This window comes from Passer domesticus, chromosome 6, assembly GCF_036417665.1.
Source record: "Passer domesticus isolate bPasDom1 chromosome 6, bPasDom1.hap1, whole genome shotgun sequence".
NCBI classification, from domain to species: Eukaryota; Metazoa; Chordata; class Aves; order Passeriformes; family Passeridae; genus Passer; species Passer domesticus.
Window position 1 is genome coordinate 11,762,374 of NC_087479.1, and position 21,969 is coordinate 11,784,342.

Below are 21,969 nucleotides of genomic sequence, written 5' to 3' on the forward strand. Positions count from 1 at the left end.
ACAATATGCCCTTTTAATTCCCCTCTGGAAACCAGGTATTTCTACAGCTACCTTGACCTTATTAATTCCTCTAATTTTCTGTAGTTTACACCAATCTGGTGCTGCTATTTTTCTTAGCTCACACTTAGATGATCTCCAATCTCATATATGACTCAAGCAGTTTTCCATCATGGCCCTTCCCTCATTCCTGCCACCAGGGGAGATGGCTTTGGGAGGGTGAGGTCCTCATGCTGTTAACTCTTAGTACCACCACAGTGCAAACATTGTTGCGGATAAGCTGGCAAGATTTTTTTTTCTATTTTCTACCCCATTTCCAATGGGAAGAGGTCCAGGGAAGAGAGATGGGTTTTTCTTACATGATTGTGGCTCTCACGCGCTGCGGCCGGTCGGAGCAAAGGGGCGCCGGCTAGCTGCTCCTTGCAAGACCGCAGAGGGGCGCCACAAGACTGGCCGCTCCCAGGTTCCCGTCGGGTCTGCCGGGTAGCGGTGACAGCCAGCGGCGTGGGTGCGCAGGCTGATGCGAAGAGAGGCACGAGGATCCAAGACAAAGGAAGAAAGAAGGGACACTTGTTTGGGTTCCAAGGTGTCTTTAATCCGGGGAAAGGTCCAGGGAGAAAGGACAACCGAGGAGGGTCCAGGGACAAATGTCAGAGAACAACTGTCACGGCTAGCTTTTAAAGTAAGAGGGTGTGGGGCGTGGAAATACAAAGGAGCCTATAACTGAGGGTACAGGTGAGGTGATGCAATACAAAAGAACCAATGACAAGAATAAGGGGGAGGGAGAGAGCCTTGGGAGCAAATCACAGTACAAGCTAAGGATAAATGACACAGAAATTTCTTGAAAAAGGTAGGGGGGGTTAACATAATTGACACGGGTAGGAGGCAGCACCAGGAGGATTGACAATACCAAATATGGCATTAGGGGGAGGAACAAGGGACGTCTTACTTTAATTGACAAGCCAGTGGCGGGAAGAATAGGAGAAAAACAACTTAGGGACAAACCATTATAGGGGATTACATGGGGGGAAAGGAACAAACCATTATTTAACTAATATAAAATAATTAACAACAACTTCAAATAATAACTTCAAAACACGCAACGCCACATCTCCCCCTTTTTTGTTTAAAAAAGAGAGACAGTGTGGGTTTTGGAAAAACAAAACTTCCGGGATCTTAGACTTGAGTATCTCTCGATGTGGGGTTTTCCCACCAGCTGTCTTCATGTGTGGTTGCAGCTGCAATCACAACCTTCGATTTTGATGAAGGTCCGGATAGAGAGGCGGTAATGATTCTTTTGATGATCCCAAAACTTAAAGCAACTAGAAGGAGAATGACAACGAAATAACTGATGTCTTTTATAAGGGAGAGCATCCAACCTGAGAGTCCCCAGTTCTTGAATAAGTCCTTGAACCAGTCCTCATTCTCTTGCTTGACGGTACCGACAAGGTCTCTCATTTCCTGGATCGACGCGTGGACTGATTTGCTTCGAGACGTTAGATTAAAGCAGCACAGCCCCTCGAACTCCTGGCAACCATGCCCGTGTGCCAGCAGCAGGAAGTCGATGGCGGCCCTGTTCTGCAGGGTCGCGCGCCTGGTGATCTCCTCGTCTGCTAGGAGGTCACTTAGGGCCTGCGAGGTCAAATTCGCTTGGCGTGTCACCCAACACTCGAGGTTGCCAAGTTCACTAAGAGACTTAGCCGCCGCTACCCAGGGTAAAAAGACGGAGACGGCGATCCTCTTGGATTTGGCCCAATGATAAATTACAATGCTCGTCAAATTGGCTTGCACCCCTTTTTACAATTTTTGAGTTCCTTTTAGCATGCCGAATTGGAATTTGCGTCATGTTGGGTGACGCCAGCGACAGTCGCCCCAGGGTGCACGGGCCTCCTAGGAGACGAGACGGGATTCCTGGGTACGCCCTGTCTCCACAGATCAAGAAGACACCTTTATCTAATTTTCTGGGGTACCCATCGTCAGTGGATGGGGCGCTTATCTTGTCCACCTGTGTGCACCATGCAGCTGCCTGGAATTCTAGCTTGTGCTGCTTGACATTCTCGTAGGACTCAACTCGAGACGATGGTGTAAAATCGAAGTGCACACAGAGGTCTGCTTTGGCCGAGCCCAGTAGCTCGAATTCCTGGGGCTCAGCCTCCGCATAGGGTAGGTTATATACCCACTTGCGCCACAGTACCAGGGGGTTGGCTATTGGTGTTTTCACTTTGTTCACAATCCCCCAGTACCGGAAAATTTCCACCCACTGACCTGGCGGATTATTCCCATTCAGTTGGTTTTGGATGGTTAGGATGGAATCGGGAAAATCCGCCAGTTTTGAAGGAACCCCCACCAGACAGGTAGACATAGGGTTGTCTGCTGCTGACGTGGATAGACAAAGATGATTCTGATTGAGGGCATGGGCCAGGGTTACCCACACGTTCTTGCGGGGCTGCGGGACAATCCACGCGGTCACCAGGGACTGGTCCAAGGCTTGAAGAAGAAGTTGCCAGGTGACGAGGATGGCAATGGGGACCACGGTGGATGCCTAAAGAAAAACGAAACGTAACATAAGTATGGGGAGCAACTTAAAGTTTCTGAAGGGGACGCCCCTCAGGCGGAGGGTATTGGGTTTTTCCTTCCTTTGCGGCGCTTCCGGTTGTGCGCAAAAGCGCCATTGTTTGGGTCCTTTTGGCCGCAGGGGACAGTGGGTTGAAATGTTGGAGGCTCAGTGGACGGTGTATAGGGCTTGACCCATTTCCTGGGGATCCATCTGACTCCTGAGGAAGTGGACACACAGGCGTATCCACGTCCCCAGGTAATCAGACGGACCGGCCCTTGGATTTCCCCAGAGTCTGGGTCCCGGATAAGAACCTCAGGCTCTTCCATGATCTTCAGTTGGGGGTGTTGGACAAAATGCCTTAGGACTGGCGGCTCCGGCCTGTCAAAGGAACAGTTAAGGAAATTGATAGTAAAGAGTGCCTTGCAGAGCCGGAGGTGCGGGGTCTGAACCTGAACGTCTCCGCGCTGGCGGAGGAGGACTTGTTTCAAAGTCTGATGGGTTCTCTCTATTACGGCTTGACCGGTGGGGGAGTGCGGAATGCCAGTTTTGTGTTGGATTCCCCAACTTTGTAAAAACTCACCGAATGCCTTGGAAGTATAGGCTGGGCCGTTGTCGGTTTTAATGGAAGATGGAATTCCCAGGACCGCAAACGCATGGATAAGATGTTTTTGTGCATCAGCTGCTTTTTCTCCCGTATGGGCCGAGGCGAAGACGGCCCCCGAGAAGGTATCCACTGTGACGTGGACATACCTGAACCTCCCGAACTCGGGTATGTGTGTAACATCAGTTTGCCACACCTCGCAACTGCGAAGACCTCTGGGGTTTACTCCAGAGGCTAGCGATGGTAGTGCTGCTTTCTGGCAGTTTGGGCATGTGGCCACAATTGCTCTGGCTTGGTCACGCCGAAGATGGAACTGGCGAACCAATCCTGGAGCATTCTGGTGGAATTGTTGATGGCTTAATTTGGCCTGCTGGAAGATGTCAGGTTGGCCAGCCAGTTGTAAGGGTGCGGCCAGTGCGTCCGCTCTGCGATTGCCTTCGGCAATAAAGCCAGGGAGATCGGTGTGTGACCTTACATGCATAACGAAAAACGGTTGCTCTCGGTGGGAAACCAAATGTATTAACTTCGAAAGCAAGCGAAATAGGATGGGATTGGAGACTTCTTTGAGCACAGCATTTTCTGCCCTGGACACTACACCTGCTACATACGCCGAACTGTGGCTCTCACGCGCTGCGGCCGGTCGGAGCAAAGGGGCGCCGGCTAGCTGCTCCTTGCAAGACCTCAGAGGGGCGCCACAAGACTGGCCGCTCCCAGGTTCCCGTCGGGTCTGCCGGGTAGCGGTGACAGCCAGCGGCGTGGGTGCGCAGGCTGATGCGAAGAGAGGCACGAGGATCCAAGACAAAGGAAGAAAGAAGGGACACTTGTTTGGGTTCCAAGGTGTCTTTAATCCGGGGAAAGGTCCAGGGAGAAAGGACAACCGAGGAGGGTCCAGGGACAAATGTCAGAGAACAACTGTCACGGCTAGCTTTTAAAGTAAGAGGGTGTGGGGCGTGGAAATACAAAGGAGCCTATAACTGAGGGTACAGGTGAGGTGATGCAATACAAAAGAACCAATGACAAGAATAAGGGGGAGGGAGAGAGCCTTGGGAGCAAATCACAGTACAAGCTAAGGATAAATGACACAGAAATTTCTTGAAAAAGGTAGGGGGGGTTAACATAATTGACACGGGTAGGAGGCAGCACCAGGAGGATTGACAATACCAAATATGGCATTAGGGGGAGGAACAAGGGACGTCTTACTTTAATTGACAAGCCAGTGGCGGGAAGAATAGGAGAAAAACAACTTAGGGACAAACCATTATAGGGGATTACATGGGGGGAAAGGAACAAACCATTATTTAACTAATATAAAATAATTAACAACAACTTCAAATAATAACTTCAAAACACGCAACGCCACACATGATGTATTTTCTCTAGAAAAAAAAAATCACATGGTTTACATGATTCAATTTAGTAGCATAATTTTACTGGTTAGTAGGGAAGGCAACCTCAAAGGTGAGGTTGTCTTAGCTGGTCAAGACAATAATGCTGCAGAATCTTAGTAATTGAATTAGAAATTATGCAGAACTGACTGATCTTTGATAAGAACTAAAATAACATTGTTTGGAGTAAAAGTGGCCAATGAGAAGTACATTCTTTGCTTGACCTGAAATTGCAGTTATGGGTGTCCTGATGGAAATCAAAGACACTCAATATGTCTGTGAAGAGGCTGAAAAAACTGAGACTTGCAACTGCAGGTCAGTCCTGAAGTCCACAGAGATGGAGAGCTTGGGAAACTGTATGACATTCTTAGTGGGACTACTCAGGTTAGAAAAGGAATTAGGAAGGACACAAAAGACTGGTAGAATAAAAACAAACTCTTCAGAAATAGAACAGACTATGGAAATCCTGACCACATCAGAACTTTTAAGAACAAGCCATAATTGAGCCACTGAAATGAGTCACAGTCCTACTTAGCACTTCTGCTGTGAAGGGACATGAAGTCTCTTTTCCCATGCTGGATCTTCCTGATGAGCTGTGGCAGAACAGAATGACCCAGAGGAAAAGTAAAAAGTTGCTTTCAAAGCAGGAGAAGGCATCTGACAAGTTGAAGCCCTGCTTTCCAGCAGATACAATGCACTACTGAGTTTCTGCAAAGTCTGGCTGGGTCTTGCATGGTGGGTCAGATGGTGGAGTGTCTCCAGCAGAGACCCAGATACACAGTGGAACTTTTCAAGATTAATTCCTTTCTATAAGCAGATCTCATTGTAAAATCACAATCCTTGCCCAAAGAAATGTGATTTCTTTCTCAGAAAAAAGACAATTTTACCTTGAACACATGACCTGGGATGGGGAGAATTTCTTATGACCCCCATGTGAATTTCCTTTCCCCAGATGAAGATCAGAACTGGCTGCACTAAACTAGTGATGAAGTCTTGACTCTCTTGTGGAACAACTTCTGTTTCCAAATCTCTGTCACTCTTCGGTTAAGAAGGGCAAAAGATCTCACTGGAGTACACAGTAATGGAATACTTTAAGGGCTGAAAAGAAGCCTGAAGTTCTGCATCTGAATTTCATCTCATTCACATTAAGGATTAGGGCTAGTCCTTTGTGGTTTGGAGGGAATGGAAAGCCTGAGAGTGGTGATAGCTTTGGACAGCAATGGTTTAATTCTTCAGAAAAAATAAAAAATTCTCTGTCCAGAAGGAATTGTTACATTGATAGGCTATGAAATGGACAGTGATTAACTTTGTGAAACTTGTTTGATGTTACTTGAGTAGTGGTATTTTGGGATAATAATGTGTAAAAATCCTTTAACACATATGCTGCTGCTTATCTGAAATTCACTGATTATATTTGTTATACTATTTTACTTGGGATGTGTTGTTCAGAGTAACAATATTTAAACCTCTATCAGGGTATTGAACGTGTATGATACGGTGAGTTGAGTAATTCCTACTACAGCTAATGGGTGGGTACTTCTGCTTCTGAGATTGGCAAAAATATGAACCAGTTAATTAACAGGAATTATCTATAGAATCTGAATGCTATTATAATAATGTTGTTGCGCTGAACACATCACAAGCTGTCACAACACAGAAAATACACAGTCAGCAGCACAATGAAGGACTACAGTGAATTTTCCTAAGGGATGTGTGGAAGGAGTTAATTGAGAAACACCCAAAGAGTGATGAAAGACCAGTTGTCAAGGGAACATCAAGGAACATGGTCCTTAGGAAAGGTTTGTGGTGATAATGGTGAGGCAGATGAGGGACATTCTCCTATTTGAAATTTCCTCCATTTAGGAAAAAGTTATAGTTAAATGGAATTTAATTGAGGATGACTGCCAAACCACATATGGATTCACTACAACTGCAAGAAGTTTAATTTCTCCATGATGGATAAATAATCCTGGTTCCTAGTGATGTGAATGTAGAGTCATGTGACCCTTAGTTGCATCACATTACATTTTTGTATAAATAACCAAAACTATCCCAACCAGCCTTGATGTGGACGATTCAACATTACTTATTGGATTAATGGGTGTGGTCTCAGGAAATGCATATGGACAGAGGAACTCAGGTTGTTGTCATAGCCTCAGTATTCACAGGAGTGTGTGTCCTTCACTGGCAGGCTCTGCCTCCCAGCATCCAGGCGTGAATTGGAAAAGACTCAGACTTACAAAATGGTCACATCTAAATAAATATTTAAGATCAACTTTTAAACATGCTCCTGAAGCATTCTATTATTTTTGGATAGACTAACATGTTCCTAGATAGTTTCCTGAATGCATAGCTGAGGTAGCTGATGCCTATTTTGCGTCCTATGAATCACCCTTGATCCCAGGGGCTCTGTATTTCAGCTTTCCCTGAAAGCTTCTAATCTGCAAACACATTCCAAAGGACAACCCAAAATTTGATTCTTGCACTACAGCCCTTATTTTTTTCTCTGATAGAATTAATGCACTGGATATGAAAAATTTAATTGCCATCCCTCTTGGCCCTTTCAATCTCTGCTCCTGTTCCAGATTCCTGACTTAGCCCTGTGTGGAGAGCAAAAGTCTTGTTTCAATAAGGGCCTGAAGATTTATGAAATCTGTTTTGAAATAGAAATTGCACCATTCAAAAATTTTCCAAATAAAGATATGAGTGAAGGCATTTTCTTTTGAGTGGATCATAAATGCTTCACTGAAGTTGCTTTAAAAAAATTAACATTGTAAAATCACATAAAGCAAGGTTATTGTGCAAGGTAAAATGAAAAATAAACATTTATATTTGTTTCTTACACTCTTCAAATACTTTTTTTGTCTTACCTAAACTACACCAAGAGACTGCATTTTTTCCCAAAATAATATCTTATCAAGTATGATAGACTAAGCTGATCTAGGTAGAAACATTTCCTAACTTGCTCTGATTCTGTGAATTATCACAGAAACTCATGACAAGATTAAAACCAAGGATATTAAATGCTTTCAGATCTGCAACAACAGAATAAATGCCAGAACAGTCTTTAATTTAATCTAATAATATAAAATACACTACATTTGTATTTAAAGTCAGACAGCAGGAGCTGTTCAAAAGATCTTCTTTCACGGCTGTGCTCCCTTGCAGTGAGTGACCCTTCCTTTGGCAGCATCACTCGGCTCTGCGAGCGGCAGGGAGGCTCCCATCGCGGGCATGGCCCGGCTCCAAGCGCTGCTCTCACCAGGTGATGGCAGTCACATCCCTCAATGAAAATCCAGCAGCTGTCACCTTGGGAGAAAACCAGATTGGCCGCCCACACATACAGCCAGAGGGATCCTGTTTGGCCTGAGCTTTGTGTGTACCAGAGGGAAAAACAAATCAGAAACAAGGAAAGGGAAGAGCCTGTTTCATGAGGCATCGTTTATTTGTGGACTTTGCCTGTTCTGTTTGAACATCAGTTGCTATCATTTTGGTGGAAGCGGGGGCACTGAGATAATATACATATTTATGTGCAAAACCAACCTGGAAATGCAGTCATCTTTGTCCCAGTGCAGTGAAAGACTGTAACATCTGCATATCAATAGCCACAAATTTGATTCAGTTCTCAGCAGTGTCATTCCCAAGAAACTCAAGGCAGGAAAGGGGGGAGTTTTCATTTCTCTTTTTGCTATGGCACTGGTTTGGGTTTTTTCATATTCTCAATCAAGGAGCCAAATTCAGCAGAGCAGATGAGGATGGGGCAGAGCATACCCACCTGGGTCAGAAAACCTCCCTGTGCTCTGAATGGGGGATAAGAAATTCACCTTTGCCTCTGCTGAAGGAGAAAACAGCTTTAGCTGTAGCTCCATGGGAGTTTAAAGGCAGCTGCTGCACTCTCTTAGCGGGTTAGCTTCTCCAGAGACAGTGCTGAGCCTGACTGGATCCCTGGGGAATGGGAGGAATGAGATCAATGAGTGCAATAGCTGCTTGCTGCAAACTCTGTGTGCTGGCCCTTGAAATCTCCTCAGCTCTATGACCCCTTTAATTGCTTGGGCTCCTGAAGAACATGAACCTTAATGAATATCCCTGTCCTCAGCTTCATCAGAATGACTGACATCAACTTTGAAAGAAAGCCAGTGTTTAAGAGTTATACATCCTGTGTTTTTATAAACATCAGCTATTGGTAACTGTCAGAAACATGGTTTGGATAAGGACCAGATGCTCAAGGGGAGCTCTTTATTCCTTCATCTTTCTTCAGAAAATCCACAAGTGTACCAGGAAACTAGCATGGGCTGACAAAGGTATTGTGGGCTTGCATGATAGAGTAAAACATCTGCTTCCAGGCTGTCAGCAAAATGCTGACTATGAATGTACAGGAAAGAAAACAAGTGCCACAGGTGCTGCAATGCTCAGATGCATGAGAAATATTTTAATGGATAGGAAGTATGATCAAAAATGGTTGATCAACAGACCTGTGAGCTTTTGTTTTCACTCTTATACTTCCCTTGCAGGAATATTTTAAAAAATATACTGAGCCAAATATTAAGCTTTTGCAAAATTATCATGCCCATTTACTTAGTCAGATGTTCAAAGGATTCACCACCCCCCACTCTCCCCAAGTCTTATTAATATTTCCTTCAGTCCTCAAATTACAGGAAATTATCTGATGCAAGCCCAACGTATGCATGAGAAATTCATCCTGCAGTAGAGGCGACATTAGTGTTAGAAATTTATTACAGCATTAATAACTATTAATCATTAGAAGTAACTATGTTTCACTTAACAGGGTAAGTTTAAAATTCAATACACCTTCCACAGGATCGTGATAACTCATGTTGATGAGAAAAGCAACAAAATGGGTGTAAGAGGGAGCTCCCAGCCAAATCAATAACATAATCCTTTCACATCTTTGCATTTCAGTATAAAGAACTAAATAAATCCCATTGAAAGCTGAACCAAACAAATGGCACATGAGCAACTTTTTAAAAGGGGAAAAAATAGTTCAGAGGAATTGTTTTAAGTCTTTTGGTTTTCAGAGTTCTTTGTTTCTCACTGGGACAAGTCATAAGGCTTGTCCCTCTTTCTGTGTACGTGTCTGTATTTGTCAAGATATTTCATAGTACAGTCATACAGCTCTTGTTTGTGTAGTTTTGGATGTTTTTAGAGTCTTAAAATAACCAGATTTCTATGAAATATCTTTTTTTATTGAGACTGTATTCATAAAAACATGTATCAGCCACAGGCACGATGCACCTATATCAAAGAAAAGCAAACATTATCCTCAGCATACTTCATTTCCACCTCCTTTAAACAGGATTGTGTGAGGAGATTTTAACTTCAGATAAATCAGATTTTTTTAGCTTCCTTTTTATCTGATGGGAAACACATCATGGATGTGTTACTTGACTTTCAAAGTTCTGCATCACATGGCAGGTGCACATTACAAATTTTATTGAGTGGTAGAACCTAAAAATACTTATTTAAGGAAATTTTTTTTCTTTCTTACTGAACAGAGGAATTCTGGTAAAGTTTTGCTATATTTGAACTTTAAAAAAAAAAAAGGGATCCAGAGATTTAACTACTGTACTCCCAGTTCCATAAGTTCTACATTGTTATGAAAGCTGTTACAGATTTCATTTTTTAAAATCTTCTAAATTGTCTGCTATTTCTGTAAGAGTACAGAAGGAAGCAGCTCACTGGTGTTCATTTCCAGGAAGATCACAGCAGCAAAACAACAGATACACATCCGTGGTTAACTTGCACAAAACCTCCTGGTTTTCTCTGGTTGATCTGGAGGTAGAATGTCTGACTGAAGTACCTATCTTCATATGAAACAGCTTTGTGTTGTAGCAGGCAGATGTGTTTACAGGAATAGCCAAGCATCTTCTCTGGAGAGCAAACCCTAAGCTCCAGCTGCCAGAAATGCAGCTCAGGGAGGAATTCGAGGCAGATGAGACCTGCTGTTGGTTTGTGTCTCCTTGTGCCACAGCACACCATCTTGCAATCACCTTTACAGCAAACAAATGCAACAGAAAGATGACTTGGTTCAGGTGAGGTGTTTGTGAACAAAGCTCTTCTGAGCAACAAAACTCCTGGGACCTTGCAAGTGTCCCTAATGATGAAGAATAAGGGAGCAGCTGTTTTTATAGTTCACTTTTTAAGATAAAGACTTTATAGGCTTTTCCATTAAATGTTGAAAGGTCTCAAATATGCGCTGTTGAATTTCTTATTGAAATAATTTGTACACATTAGAAACACTGCTATTGCAGCAGCCGTCTTGAAAGGTCTATAAAATAGTGGAGGGTTTGAGTAACCCTCTCTTTTCCTGCAGAGGCTGTCTCAATTGCTACAATCCCAACTGTTGCTATTTCATTTGCAATCGTATATCAGGAGTTGCTGTGACTTGGAGGCATTCCTTAGTGCCCAATTCTCATTTTCCTTTCTTGCACCTCAAGTGTTAGCAGTAAGCCAGGACCATTTGGTTGCTAGGTGCATTATACTGACTTGGGAGGAAAGGAGAATGGATATAAATCTAATTTGTTTCCGTTAGAGGTCTGAAATCCATCAATGTTTTTCTTGCTTCTCCAGGAAGGAAAGGAATATGTGCAGATCCTGCTGCAGACACAGGTATGGCGGAAGACTGAAGGAGAAATCTTCTTTGCTGTTGCTTCTTCGCATTGGTGATTAATGGTGGTGCATCCAGTTGGTGGCCAGTCACTAGTGGTGTCCTCCAGGGATCAGTGTTGGGCCAAGTCCTGCTGAATATCTTTACTGATGATCTGGATCTGGGGATCCAGTCTGCTGTTAACAAGTTCACAGATGACACCAAGTTGAGGTGGAATGTTGGTCTGCTGAGGAGCAGGAAGGCTCTGCAGATGGATCTGGTCAGGCTGGATCGATGGGCCAAAGCCAGTGGTGTGAGATTCAACAGGGTCAAGTGCCAGGTCCTGCTCTTGGGTCACAACAACCCCTGCAGTGCTACAGGCTGGGGACAGAGTGGCTGGAAAGCTGCCCAGCAGAAAAGGACCTGGGGTGCCGGTCAATAGCAGCTGAATGTGAGCCAGTGTGAGCCCAGGTGGCCAAGGAGGCCAATGCCATCCTGGCCTGTGTCAGCAATGGTGTGCCCAGCAGGGCCAGGGCAGTGATCATTCCCCTGTACTTGGCACTGCTCAGGCCACACCTTGAATGCTGTGTCCAGTTCTGAGCCCACCAACTTAGGAAGGACATTGAGGGGCTGGAGTGTGCCCAGAGAAGGGCAATGAAGGGTGAAGGGTCTGGAGCACAGGTCCTGTGAGGAGTGACTGAGAGAGCTGGAGGTGTTTAGCCTAGAGAAGAGGAGGTTCAGGGGAGACCTTATTGCTTTCTACAACTCTCTGAAAAGAGAGTGTAGTCAGGTGAGGATTGGTCTCTTCTCCCAGGCAACCAGAAACAGGACAAGAGAACACAGTCTTAAGCTGCTCCAGGGGAGGTTTAGGTTGGACATTAGGAAAAAGTTCTCCACAGAAAGAATGACTGGGAATTGGAATGGGCTGCCCAGGGAGGTGTTGGTGTCACTGTCCTGGGAGGTGTTTAAGAAAAGACTGGATGTGGCACTTTGTGCCATGGTCTGGTTGGCAAGGTGGTGTTCGGTGATAGGCTGGACTCGATGGTCTCAAAGGTCTTTCCCAACCTAATGGCTTCTGTGCTTTTGTGATTAGTATACACTCCCAGATTGGCCAGCCTTTAGTCACTGTCGTGTCTTCTGAGCAGTGGATGTGAGCAGAACTTCAGTGGTTTCACTCAGTGCAGCCCCCTTCACTCAGGCTGAAAAAACTCTTTTTTCCATGTTCTTACTCTGCACTTCAGGGAGATTGTGCAATTTCACTGCTTGGAGCCAAAGTCCTACCACATAGCTGAGAAGCTTTCAGCACCTTGTTTCTCATTCCAGAAAATCAGGCTGGATTTGCTGATGGTTTCATCATGTCATGGTAAATATTTCACTACCACTCTTCCTCTCCCTTTCTGTGTGATCAACTTCTGGTCTCATTTGACTAGACCAGAGTGGCAGCTTTTGCAGAGCCTGCTGCAATATAACCTCATTGCTATTCAGCTTGTAGGGAAATGCATTTCTTTTGGCCCAACACATCTTACTATCTCCACAGAAACCATATTAGGCCCCCATCTTCTGTGAGCTTCTGCAATTATAATCTTCTCAGTCACTGATGGGATTTTCTTCATATGTCTCCAGGTATGTGAAGCTCAATTAAGTAGCTAGGAAAATGCAAAGGCTTGGTGAAGAGGACTGGGAACTGTGGTTTTCAAACAGGACTAGAAGGCATTTGGCAGTCCTTACCAGACCATATCTATACATTTTTTACTGCAAGTTTACACTTCAGCTGGCTCTACAGTTAAGCCACAAAAAGTCATTACTTCCATCAAAAAACTCATTGCTGAGTACACACCAGTGCAATACTTGTTACTGTGGAATTAAGCAGGTGTGCAATTGAGTCCTACTCAGCATCTGGAAGAAGAAACTATCATCATTTTCTCTCAGTAAGATCTGAGCGGCTCATGCACCAGTTGTTTATATAATCCTTGCTCTTTCTAACTCCATCTCTATACTTAGCCCTTACAGCTCCAAATTATGGCTTCACTGCAGTATTGCATTTCATGATGACAGAAGGAATTCCATCCTTGATGCTAAAAAGCAGGAACTCTCTTTGATGTGACCTGCACACAAAGCAGAGAATTTCTGGAAATAGCATTTTCCACATCCTTAGAAGTTTGTCATCACTGCAAACCCACAGAACTGGGATATAGACTTTAACAGAGATGCAAATGGTTTTCAGGCACATTGCATTTCTTGTACCCTGTATAATATACTGATGGCATCTCATTCATCACTGGAGAATAGCACAGGAGAATAGGGTAAATAGCACACAGGTAAACTTCCTTCCTTTCTGTTTGGACCATAAAGGTTGAAATTCAAATGAGAACCAGAGAGCAGCTCCCAAAGATCTGATTAAACACAAAAACATAGAGAAGTAACATGAATTCCTTGTGTTAATGCCTTAGGACAGACACTAGGCTGGAAAGCAGAAACTGTGAATCTTCCTGAACGACATATTTTCCGATGACCTTACAAAAGAAACATGTTGTTTTTCAGAAGTGTTCTTCAGCATGGTTTGACCCAACACTTCCCTCTTCCCCATGATTATATCATCATTTTGCTCACTTCAGTACTTTCTGACTGAAGTCAACATGGTGTCCAAGCTAGGAAAGCTGCAGAAGAGCAAAGACTGCTCCTGTAAATCTACACATGGCTTCTGTTTGCTTCAAAGGAGCCTGCAAGGGAGGTCCATGTGCATTACTTAGCATTTAGGCTTTTTTTCTAAGAGCATGCCCATATTATTAGCAGCAAGATATATTCCCCTGTATAGCTTCTTATCAACAGTGTAACTCTGTCAGAAATCTGCTGGCTTGCAAAAGTCCACAATAACAACTTCAACAAAAGCTGGCAGTTCTGACAGCCAGTCTGTCTCCCTCAGTTCTCCCACACACCTGTATACATCTATATAGACACATAGAGCAGGAGGGAGAGAAAATAAAATATGTCTTAAACTGTTTGCCCATATCTCTCTGACACTGGACAAATAGCTTTCCCCTCACAGTCTTTTACATATTACCTCATTCTCAGTAAGCTTATAGAGCAATTCTAGAGAAAAATAAAATATTGAAGGTCTAATCCTTTATTTAAAAAGCCACCAGATATGAATGGTTGGTTCTGACAATTTATTACCAGTTCTGGGAAGGTTGGGAAAATAAATGTTTCATATCTCTTTTCAAGTGACAGATGTAAGGAGGAAAATACTCATCAGCTCTGGACAGCAACAACATTTTACTTTATGAAAGAAAATGTTCAAAGTATCAGGAATTCAGATATTTTCCTCCTTAATGCTTACTGCTGATACTTTTCTAGAAGAACTTTTATCTATTATTTCTGTTTCTCATCGACAGTGGAGCGTTAAGATCTTAGATTAGCTATTACATTAAAAGATCAGCATAATTACAGTTTTGTAATTTCAGGTCAAGAGACAGTTTTCTGAAGGCATATAACACCTCATGTTTTTTCTGCTTACCCAGGTTGTGAAAATTTTTGAGGCCTTGAGCTATTCCATAGGCCGTTTTCCAGAACAGCTAACTAAGTGGTAGCACCTTCTCTCTCCTTGTGTTTCTACTACTTTATCAGATATTTCCCCTCATTATATCCACTGTTTTCCTCTCTTCCCTCTCCTTTTTTTCAAGCAAAACTGTTATGCACAGAGAGACAAATAACAAAATGATGTACTTTGCATCTGCAGGACAATGTTCTAGCTGAGCCTGTGAAAAGGCATAAAAGACCCCCAAAGGAGTAAATTACACTTCTGAAAGACAGTATGATGAACTGCCTCTGCTCCAAGTCCAAGACCAGACCTGTAGCCATGCCCTTCACATTAGAACCAGACTAGAAGAAATAACTAGCTGGTAGGGGGTATTTGAGAAATTATTGCTGAGTACCTGTTCTGTAAAACTGCTCCACAATTCATTGTCGCAGATGGGCCTCTGAAGAATGGTTGAGAAAAGCCATAATTTCAGTGCCAATCAACTGGCCTGCTTGCAGGGCTCTGAGTGGCTGGGCTTTCAACAGGAAAGGCAGAAGGCCCCCTCACAGCAGCTACAGGGCAGGTCTGAACACAAATAACATATTGCTTCCTGTATGAATTCCTTCATTGTCATTCTAAGGAATGCTGGATGGAGGGCCATGTACTGTGCCACCACAAATGGCATTTTGCAATTATTTGGACAGTTAAGACTGTGTGATCACTTACATTTTCTCTACCTACTTGCTGAAATACACATGTAAAAGACAATGGTTTCTTAAAATCTATTATTCTTCTAGCAACGGGTTTTAATTTTGAGACGACTGTTGGATTTTATGCTGTCATTGGTATGGATCAGTTTGAACACAACCCACTGTCATGATTCTGCCTTGTGGTGCCTCTTTACAACAAAGAGAGATAGAACATCCTTGTTCTATTTTTATGCTGCTTCCTTGTTTTGAGCCTCCTCCGGTGTTCAAACCTGCTCAGATCTCAATGTCTCTCTTTGGCAGTCATACTGATTTTCATAGAAAAGACAAGCAGGTGTGTATGGCCCCACAGATATTACTTTTCTGCATCTACTCTCCTTGTGTTATCCCAGAAATAAAGTGGTCTGGATTTGACACATAAGAAAAAATGCCGGAGTTCTGTTAAGGAGAACCTATGCACTGAGTTCTGTATCCTTCAGAAGAGAAACCCTGAGCAGATTGGATGAAGAAGCCAGTGAAGTCAGAGAGAAGATTGTTAACCTCTTCTTCAAACCCCAGGGGCTTTACAAAAAAATAGGGTAGGCTTTTGGACTTCTGTGAGGGTACTAAGTTAGTTTCAAGGCTGGGAAGATTAGTCAGCCTTCACAGGTAGACTATTCTTGGCAATGCTCTTTTCGCCCTCCTCTTAGCAGCCTGAAAACCTCATTGGTAGGTTATATTTTAGGTAGAAATCAGTAGGTGTTTGTGAAAGTAAATGAGCAAGAAGGTACACTGGTCCTCAGTAAAGGTGATGCAAACCAGAACTAGATCTCCTGTTAGAAGTTATGACCTCCTTCCCTCCTTGAAGCCAGAGAAGGTTTTTTCCTCACCAGCTCTGCTAGAAACACGTTTATGAAGCTTGAAGATGGAGTTCATTGTCCCTTACATGGAGGTGGTTACATTAATCAGACTGACCCATACTGGGTGAGTTACACCTCAGACAGTCCTTAAATGTCCCAATAACCAAAACTGTGATTGAATTAAACTACATCCCTGCATCCAGGGCCACATCCATCCCTGTCAAAATGGCCCTTCCAGAGCTGGCAGGTGCTGTGGTGTGGGGACTCCACAGCTGCTTTGCTTTCCTCCTTTCCTCTTGCAGCTCTGTGAGAGCCTGACATGGAGGTTTGCAGAAGACGCCAATTTAATTAAACAAAAGTTGTCCCTGAAGAGAAATGATAGATTATTTAATTCTCTCTAGACAGCATAGGACATTGATCTCTTCTCTGCTAAAATTTTCAGATCATGAATATTTGTGCATTCAATATAGGATACAACAAAAAGTCAAGTTACACTGAAAGTGAATTCTCCCTGTAACTGAAGCATGTTGGACTGATAATCCTGAAGTAAGAAGATGAAAGCTATCAGTATCCTCTTTGTATACACAAATGCATTACATTTCTAGGGCAAATTTGTTGCTGTTCTGATCAAGCCCAAATAATTAGTTGCATTAATAAGATTTTCAATGTTTCTGTGCTCTGAGCCCATGATGAATTGCTTGCCCAGTGTGCTAGATGCTTTTTTCTATTCTCAGCACCAGTATTTGGACTCAACCTATTCACAACTGAATTGTAGTAGCAGGTTTCAATTCCAAAATTAATTTTCAGTCCACTCTAGAATTTTTTGTATGGCTCACCAACAGCCAAGCTCAGGGGCTCAAAGTGTGATTGAAAAATGAATACAGAGAGTGTCATGAAAACTGCCAAATGAAAATTCAATCTCCAGTGAGTACTGACAGATAATCAGCCTTTTTCATTAAAACAAGGTACAGTAAAATCTGGTTTGCCATAAAAATTTTCTAATCAAACAAAAATAAAGCTCACAGCAAAGGTCCTTTAATTCATCCACCCAATGCCATGTTACACAGATACCACACAAAGGCAAAAACCAGAACAAATTTCCAAATATATTTTTTAAAAAACTGAAAAAATGGAAAATCCTTATTTCATTGAAAACTAAGAGAAGAATCAGATAATCCAGGTAGAAAGGCTGGAATATGTAGTTTCTGGAGATAAACAAAGGTATGATTTATTTTTACAAATATTAATTTTATAGGGCCCTTTTTGTTTCATTGCTGTTAAAATGATGAAAAATATTCTTATTGGAAAACACTTACTAATAACCTGATAAGGATTTAACAAGGTTGTTTTTTTTTTCTGCACAAACCTAGGTGTACTATGTAGAGTTTGTGCCATCAACTTGCTCAGAATAGATAGCAGAGGTTGCATTTCTGAAGACACTGTTGGACTCCCTTCACTGGCATTTTCAGAGGCAGTAAAACATCAAAAGACACTGGAAAAGGAATTCAGGTATAGAGGAGACCTCATAGATCTGGGATATTCATTATATTTTCTTCTTCTACACCATGTGTGATATCAAATTAAACGTTTATCTTGCAGAAATCAATTTTTGTTTACACTATTTCCTCTTTAGCTCTGCTTGCAGATATAAACCTGTGGCTCTTCTGTTCTGAATGGGATGTGTCAAAATACAAATTTTGAGTTCCTCCCCTTGAGCATTTTGTGGGTGAACTCAGCTTCCTATTTCTACCTTTTTGCTTTAATTTCTTGAGAAGTAGAGTATAAAAAAAATTTGTGTGCCAGCACATCAGGGATAAAATCTCAATATGAGCTGGCAAGAGCAGCATGAAACTATCATGAATATCTAAGCACTTTTCTGCTCAATCCTGTGCATTTATGGCTAAGATAAGAAGAAGAGAACAGATACAAAATGAGAAGGGGAAAGAGGAAATGGAGAGGATGATATCTGTATTCTGTATTAAAATTCCCCTGAATTGTTTTGAGTTACTCATAAACCTGTTCTATAGAAACTTGAGCACACATAAATGATTACTGATTCAAATCTCAAAACAGGGCAAGCTGGTCCTTAAACCCATCCTTATATGTCTGGAAAGAAATGAAATTTTATTAACAAGGACTTCAATTATGGAAGCAGACACAGGAGGCACTCTGCCACCAAACAGTAAAATATTATACAGCTCTTTAGAACAGTCTATCATCTCTTAACTCAAGTGTAATTTCAGTTCACAAGATAACTCCTGATGACTTAATCACTGGACCGATGTTGAAAGATGCATTGGAGGCAAAGTTAATAACTCATTGATGTTGATTGAGGTAAGTAGGATAATATCACACACAAACAGACACAAACATAGTTCATCAAGGCTCAAGAAAGTTAATGAAAGTTAGTGGGAGGAATATTAAAGTTAATTGGGATTTTTAATGAAAAAATTTTATTAGAGACTGTTAAAAAGCTACAAATCAGTGGATGAATGAAGGCAGCAATTACCGTGGATGGGAAATGACAATAGGGGAAACAAGTGAAATAGGTATCAGCATAAATTAGAATTTCTGAAATATAGAAAACTGATGAGACAATCTAAGTATTCCAGGGAAAAATCAACATCTGGCAAGGACAATAATGTTATGAATATTTATGGAAGCATAGCTTCCAAATTTTTATATAAATTTCTAAGATGCATTATTTGGTAGCATTAGAACACACACATTACTTGATAGACATGATAAACTTGTAAGTTATACTGAAAGAGTAATATTATTTGGAAATATTTACAATCTATGCTTGGGAAAAACAGGTAATAAACATAGCCAGAGAGAATACTTAATTGACTAGCAGATAAAGAGGCTGTTATGTATTACAACAGTGTTTAATTTTTTTTTTATTAAAGCAAGTAATTCCGGAGAACTTGCACCCAAGAATTCTCTACAAATTCTCCATGGTAAGTCCTGGACAGTCACCTTCTTATTGCAGTAAAGAAATTGTGGAATAGTAGGAAATACAAGACAAGATGAATCTGAATACTTGTGAGTGCTTGGTAAGATAAGGTTAGTTAGTATAATGTCAGACAGGCCTGAAATAATTGAAAATTCATCTAGCTAATAAAGGACAGGAATATAGTTATTGCAAATCAACATCTTTCAGTAGAAAAGAATTTTTTTTTTTTTTCATTTTTAGAAGGCATTTTGAGGTACATAATCAACTACAAAATACGCCTGACTCTCAAGCTGGTTTTCTACATTCTCTAGACAGAAAAAAAAGCTCTCCACTGTATTGCTGAAGTGAACAAAGGCATGGAAGTGGCAACGTGGAAAATGTAGCTCTCAAAGGAGAATGAAATGGAAACACTTTTAATGAAGTCCATCACAATACAGCTTCTGAGTTTATCAAACCTACCTAAAAGAAATATTTGCAAAACATAAGTAATAGCAAGAAAAGAGCATTATGGGTGACTTTAACAACACTTAAATTCTTCCCATTAAAATAAAAAAACACAATGTTTCCTCAGTATAAAAAATTCTTTGCCAAAGAAGATAAAGGCAAAATGAAAGTTATTTATCTGTGTTATAATTCAAATCAATGCAATATGGTGTAATGATGTCCTGGGTCCCTAAACCTGAATATTAGGAGTCTGTTTTCTGTTCCCCCCAATTACAATCCATCCTCACAAGGTAAGCCTTCCTCTCACAGTTGCTTTTCTTAGTGCTTCTTTGCAAAATCTTGAAGATTTTCCAAAGAATAGGTCCCTTGTTTTCAGTGAAAAATGGTTTATACTGTGAATGCCCGTTCAAGAGTAGTAGGGAGTAAATTTCATTAACCTATTTTGCTTTCTTTTCAGTACACTAAGCAACAGGCATCTTATAAACTAGAAAATAACCATTGAAATGGATAAAGCTGAGGTCAGCAACAGAAGGATTGTTTAGGGACAGGGGGGCAAGGCAGAACAAAGCCCCCTTTACCAAAATGCTGTAAATTTGAATTTCTGGTTTTACTGGACCTAAGACAAGAACTCCCCTTTTCTGCCGGAACTGGTGATCTATGGCACCACAATACTGAGCATTACTTCTTTCCTCTGCATTTTTTATGTTATAATCTGAAAACCAGAGTCTGAAACAACTAAGCTGCACATCTGAAATGGTTTTTGCACATTGTCCAGGGCCAACTGCTGGATTTTCAGAAATGGCAGTTTATAAATACAAATCCTCCCATTGCAAATAAACATGAAGGGCAGGTATGAGCAAGTGCCTGAGAGCCACTGAATATACAGCCAGTAATACTCGCAGGCATTTGAGAGGCACATTATTATCTGAAGCTTGAATTCAATTATGCACTACTATTTTGACACTAAGACGTCAGTAAAAAATATCAGTGCTGTTATTTGCCCTGTGACTTTGTTACATAAACACTTCTGCAAATGAATCCTTCTTTATTTAGGCCTTACCTCTCTTACTCCCAGGTGGAAGTGCAGTGCAGATCTATCTCCCTCTACACTATTGTTTGCTCCTATTACTAATCAAAGCACTCCATTAAGCATGGTATCAGACTACCGTGAGCAATCTGCTTGAAATAAGAGAAGCTTGATCAGTCTGAGCATTCCAAAGAATGCTGTAATCATGTACTTTCTTTGCAAGTGTTCTCAGGAGCACACAAATTACTGCCTTTATTAGAGACCAGCAAATATGTTTGGACAAAACCAAAGCGGATGCATGCTATCACTCAAACCAAACTAAACACAAACCTTTATACTAATTATGTATGTATAAAAAAAAAGCAGTGCATTATTTCTTCTAAACAAGAATTTCTTCTAAACAAGAATTTTTACATATCTGCAGTTCTTGACTGGGATAAACAGCATTTAGAAACTAGCCCCAAATCAGGCAGTAATGGCAAGCTCCTAACTTAAGCTCAGACAATTTACAAGCATTTTAAATCCAGTGAGACTTTTGATGTCTAAACAAATGGAAACAAATCTCTATATGCTTTGATGTGAATATTTCATCTGAAAGGATCCCAAATGTTTGCCAAGTAAAGCTGTCTTCCTTGTTCCCTTTAACATTAATCTTTAGATAAATAATAAGACATGCTGCCATGTTAAAGAAACACAGAACCTGTGCACATATGCTACACGTGTCAGTGATGAGGAGGAGCTCATGAGAACACACATATAGTGAAATGAGAACTGACACAAGGAGTATGAGATCAAGCACTTTATCTAGATGCAGAATGACCAGAAGAACTCCATCAACATGATCCCAAGCTATACTCTCTTTAAACTAAATATTAGATGCCTTAAAAATGCCAGCCTGAGCTGGCAAGTCTGAATGGTGACCTTACTGATAACAAACAGGACCAATCATGGATCCACAGTACTGCCTTGTTGGGAAGCCTATTTCATGTACAGTGCTGGAAGTTTTACAGGCAAATATCATTTCTGCAACAAATTGAAATGTAATTGAAATATGGCAGATCTCTGTCAGGCAGCCACAGTAAACAATTGCATAGCATAGGCAAATTTTCTGTAGAGTTATGGGACTAATTGAAAAATGAACTGCTCATTAACTTCATTTTATTCATAGCTCTAATAAGAGTAGTTACATCAGGCTTTCTCTTTCTCACCATGTATTACAACATATTCAGTATTTTGTTTGGCTTCACCACCTTTTTCACCCCTGTAGAAAGTAACATTTATTCTTTTTCTTTCATTATGGATGGAAAGAGCTTCCCAGGCACCACTGCGCTCTTT

At 41.6% G+C, this 21,969-nt stretch overlaps 1 long non-coding RNA gene across 1 annotated transcript in view; it reads right to left on the reverse strand.

Annotated features, from left to right (window-relative positions):
• Window positions 1-1,600, reverse strand: part of LOC135302634 (uncharacterized) — a 35,521-nt gene extending 33,921 nt beyond the window's left edge. Inside the window, exon 1 of the long non-coding RNA XR_010364219.1 lies at window positions 357-1,600. This is a non-coding gene — a long non-coding RNA (uncharacterized LOC135302634). The remainder of the gene's footprint in view (window positions 1-356) is intronic.
• Window positions 1,601-21,969: the final 20,369 nt, after the last annotated feature.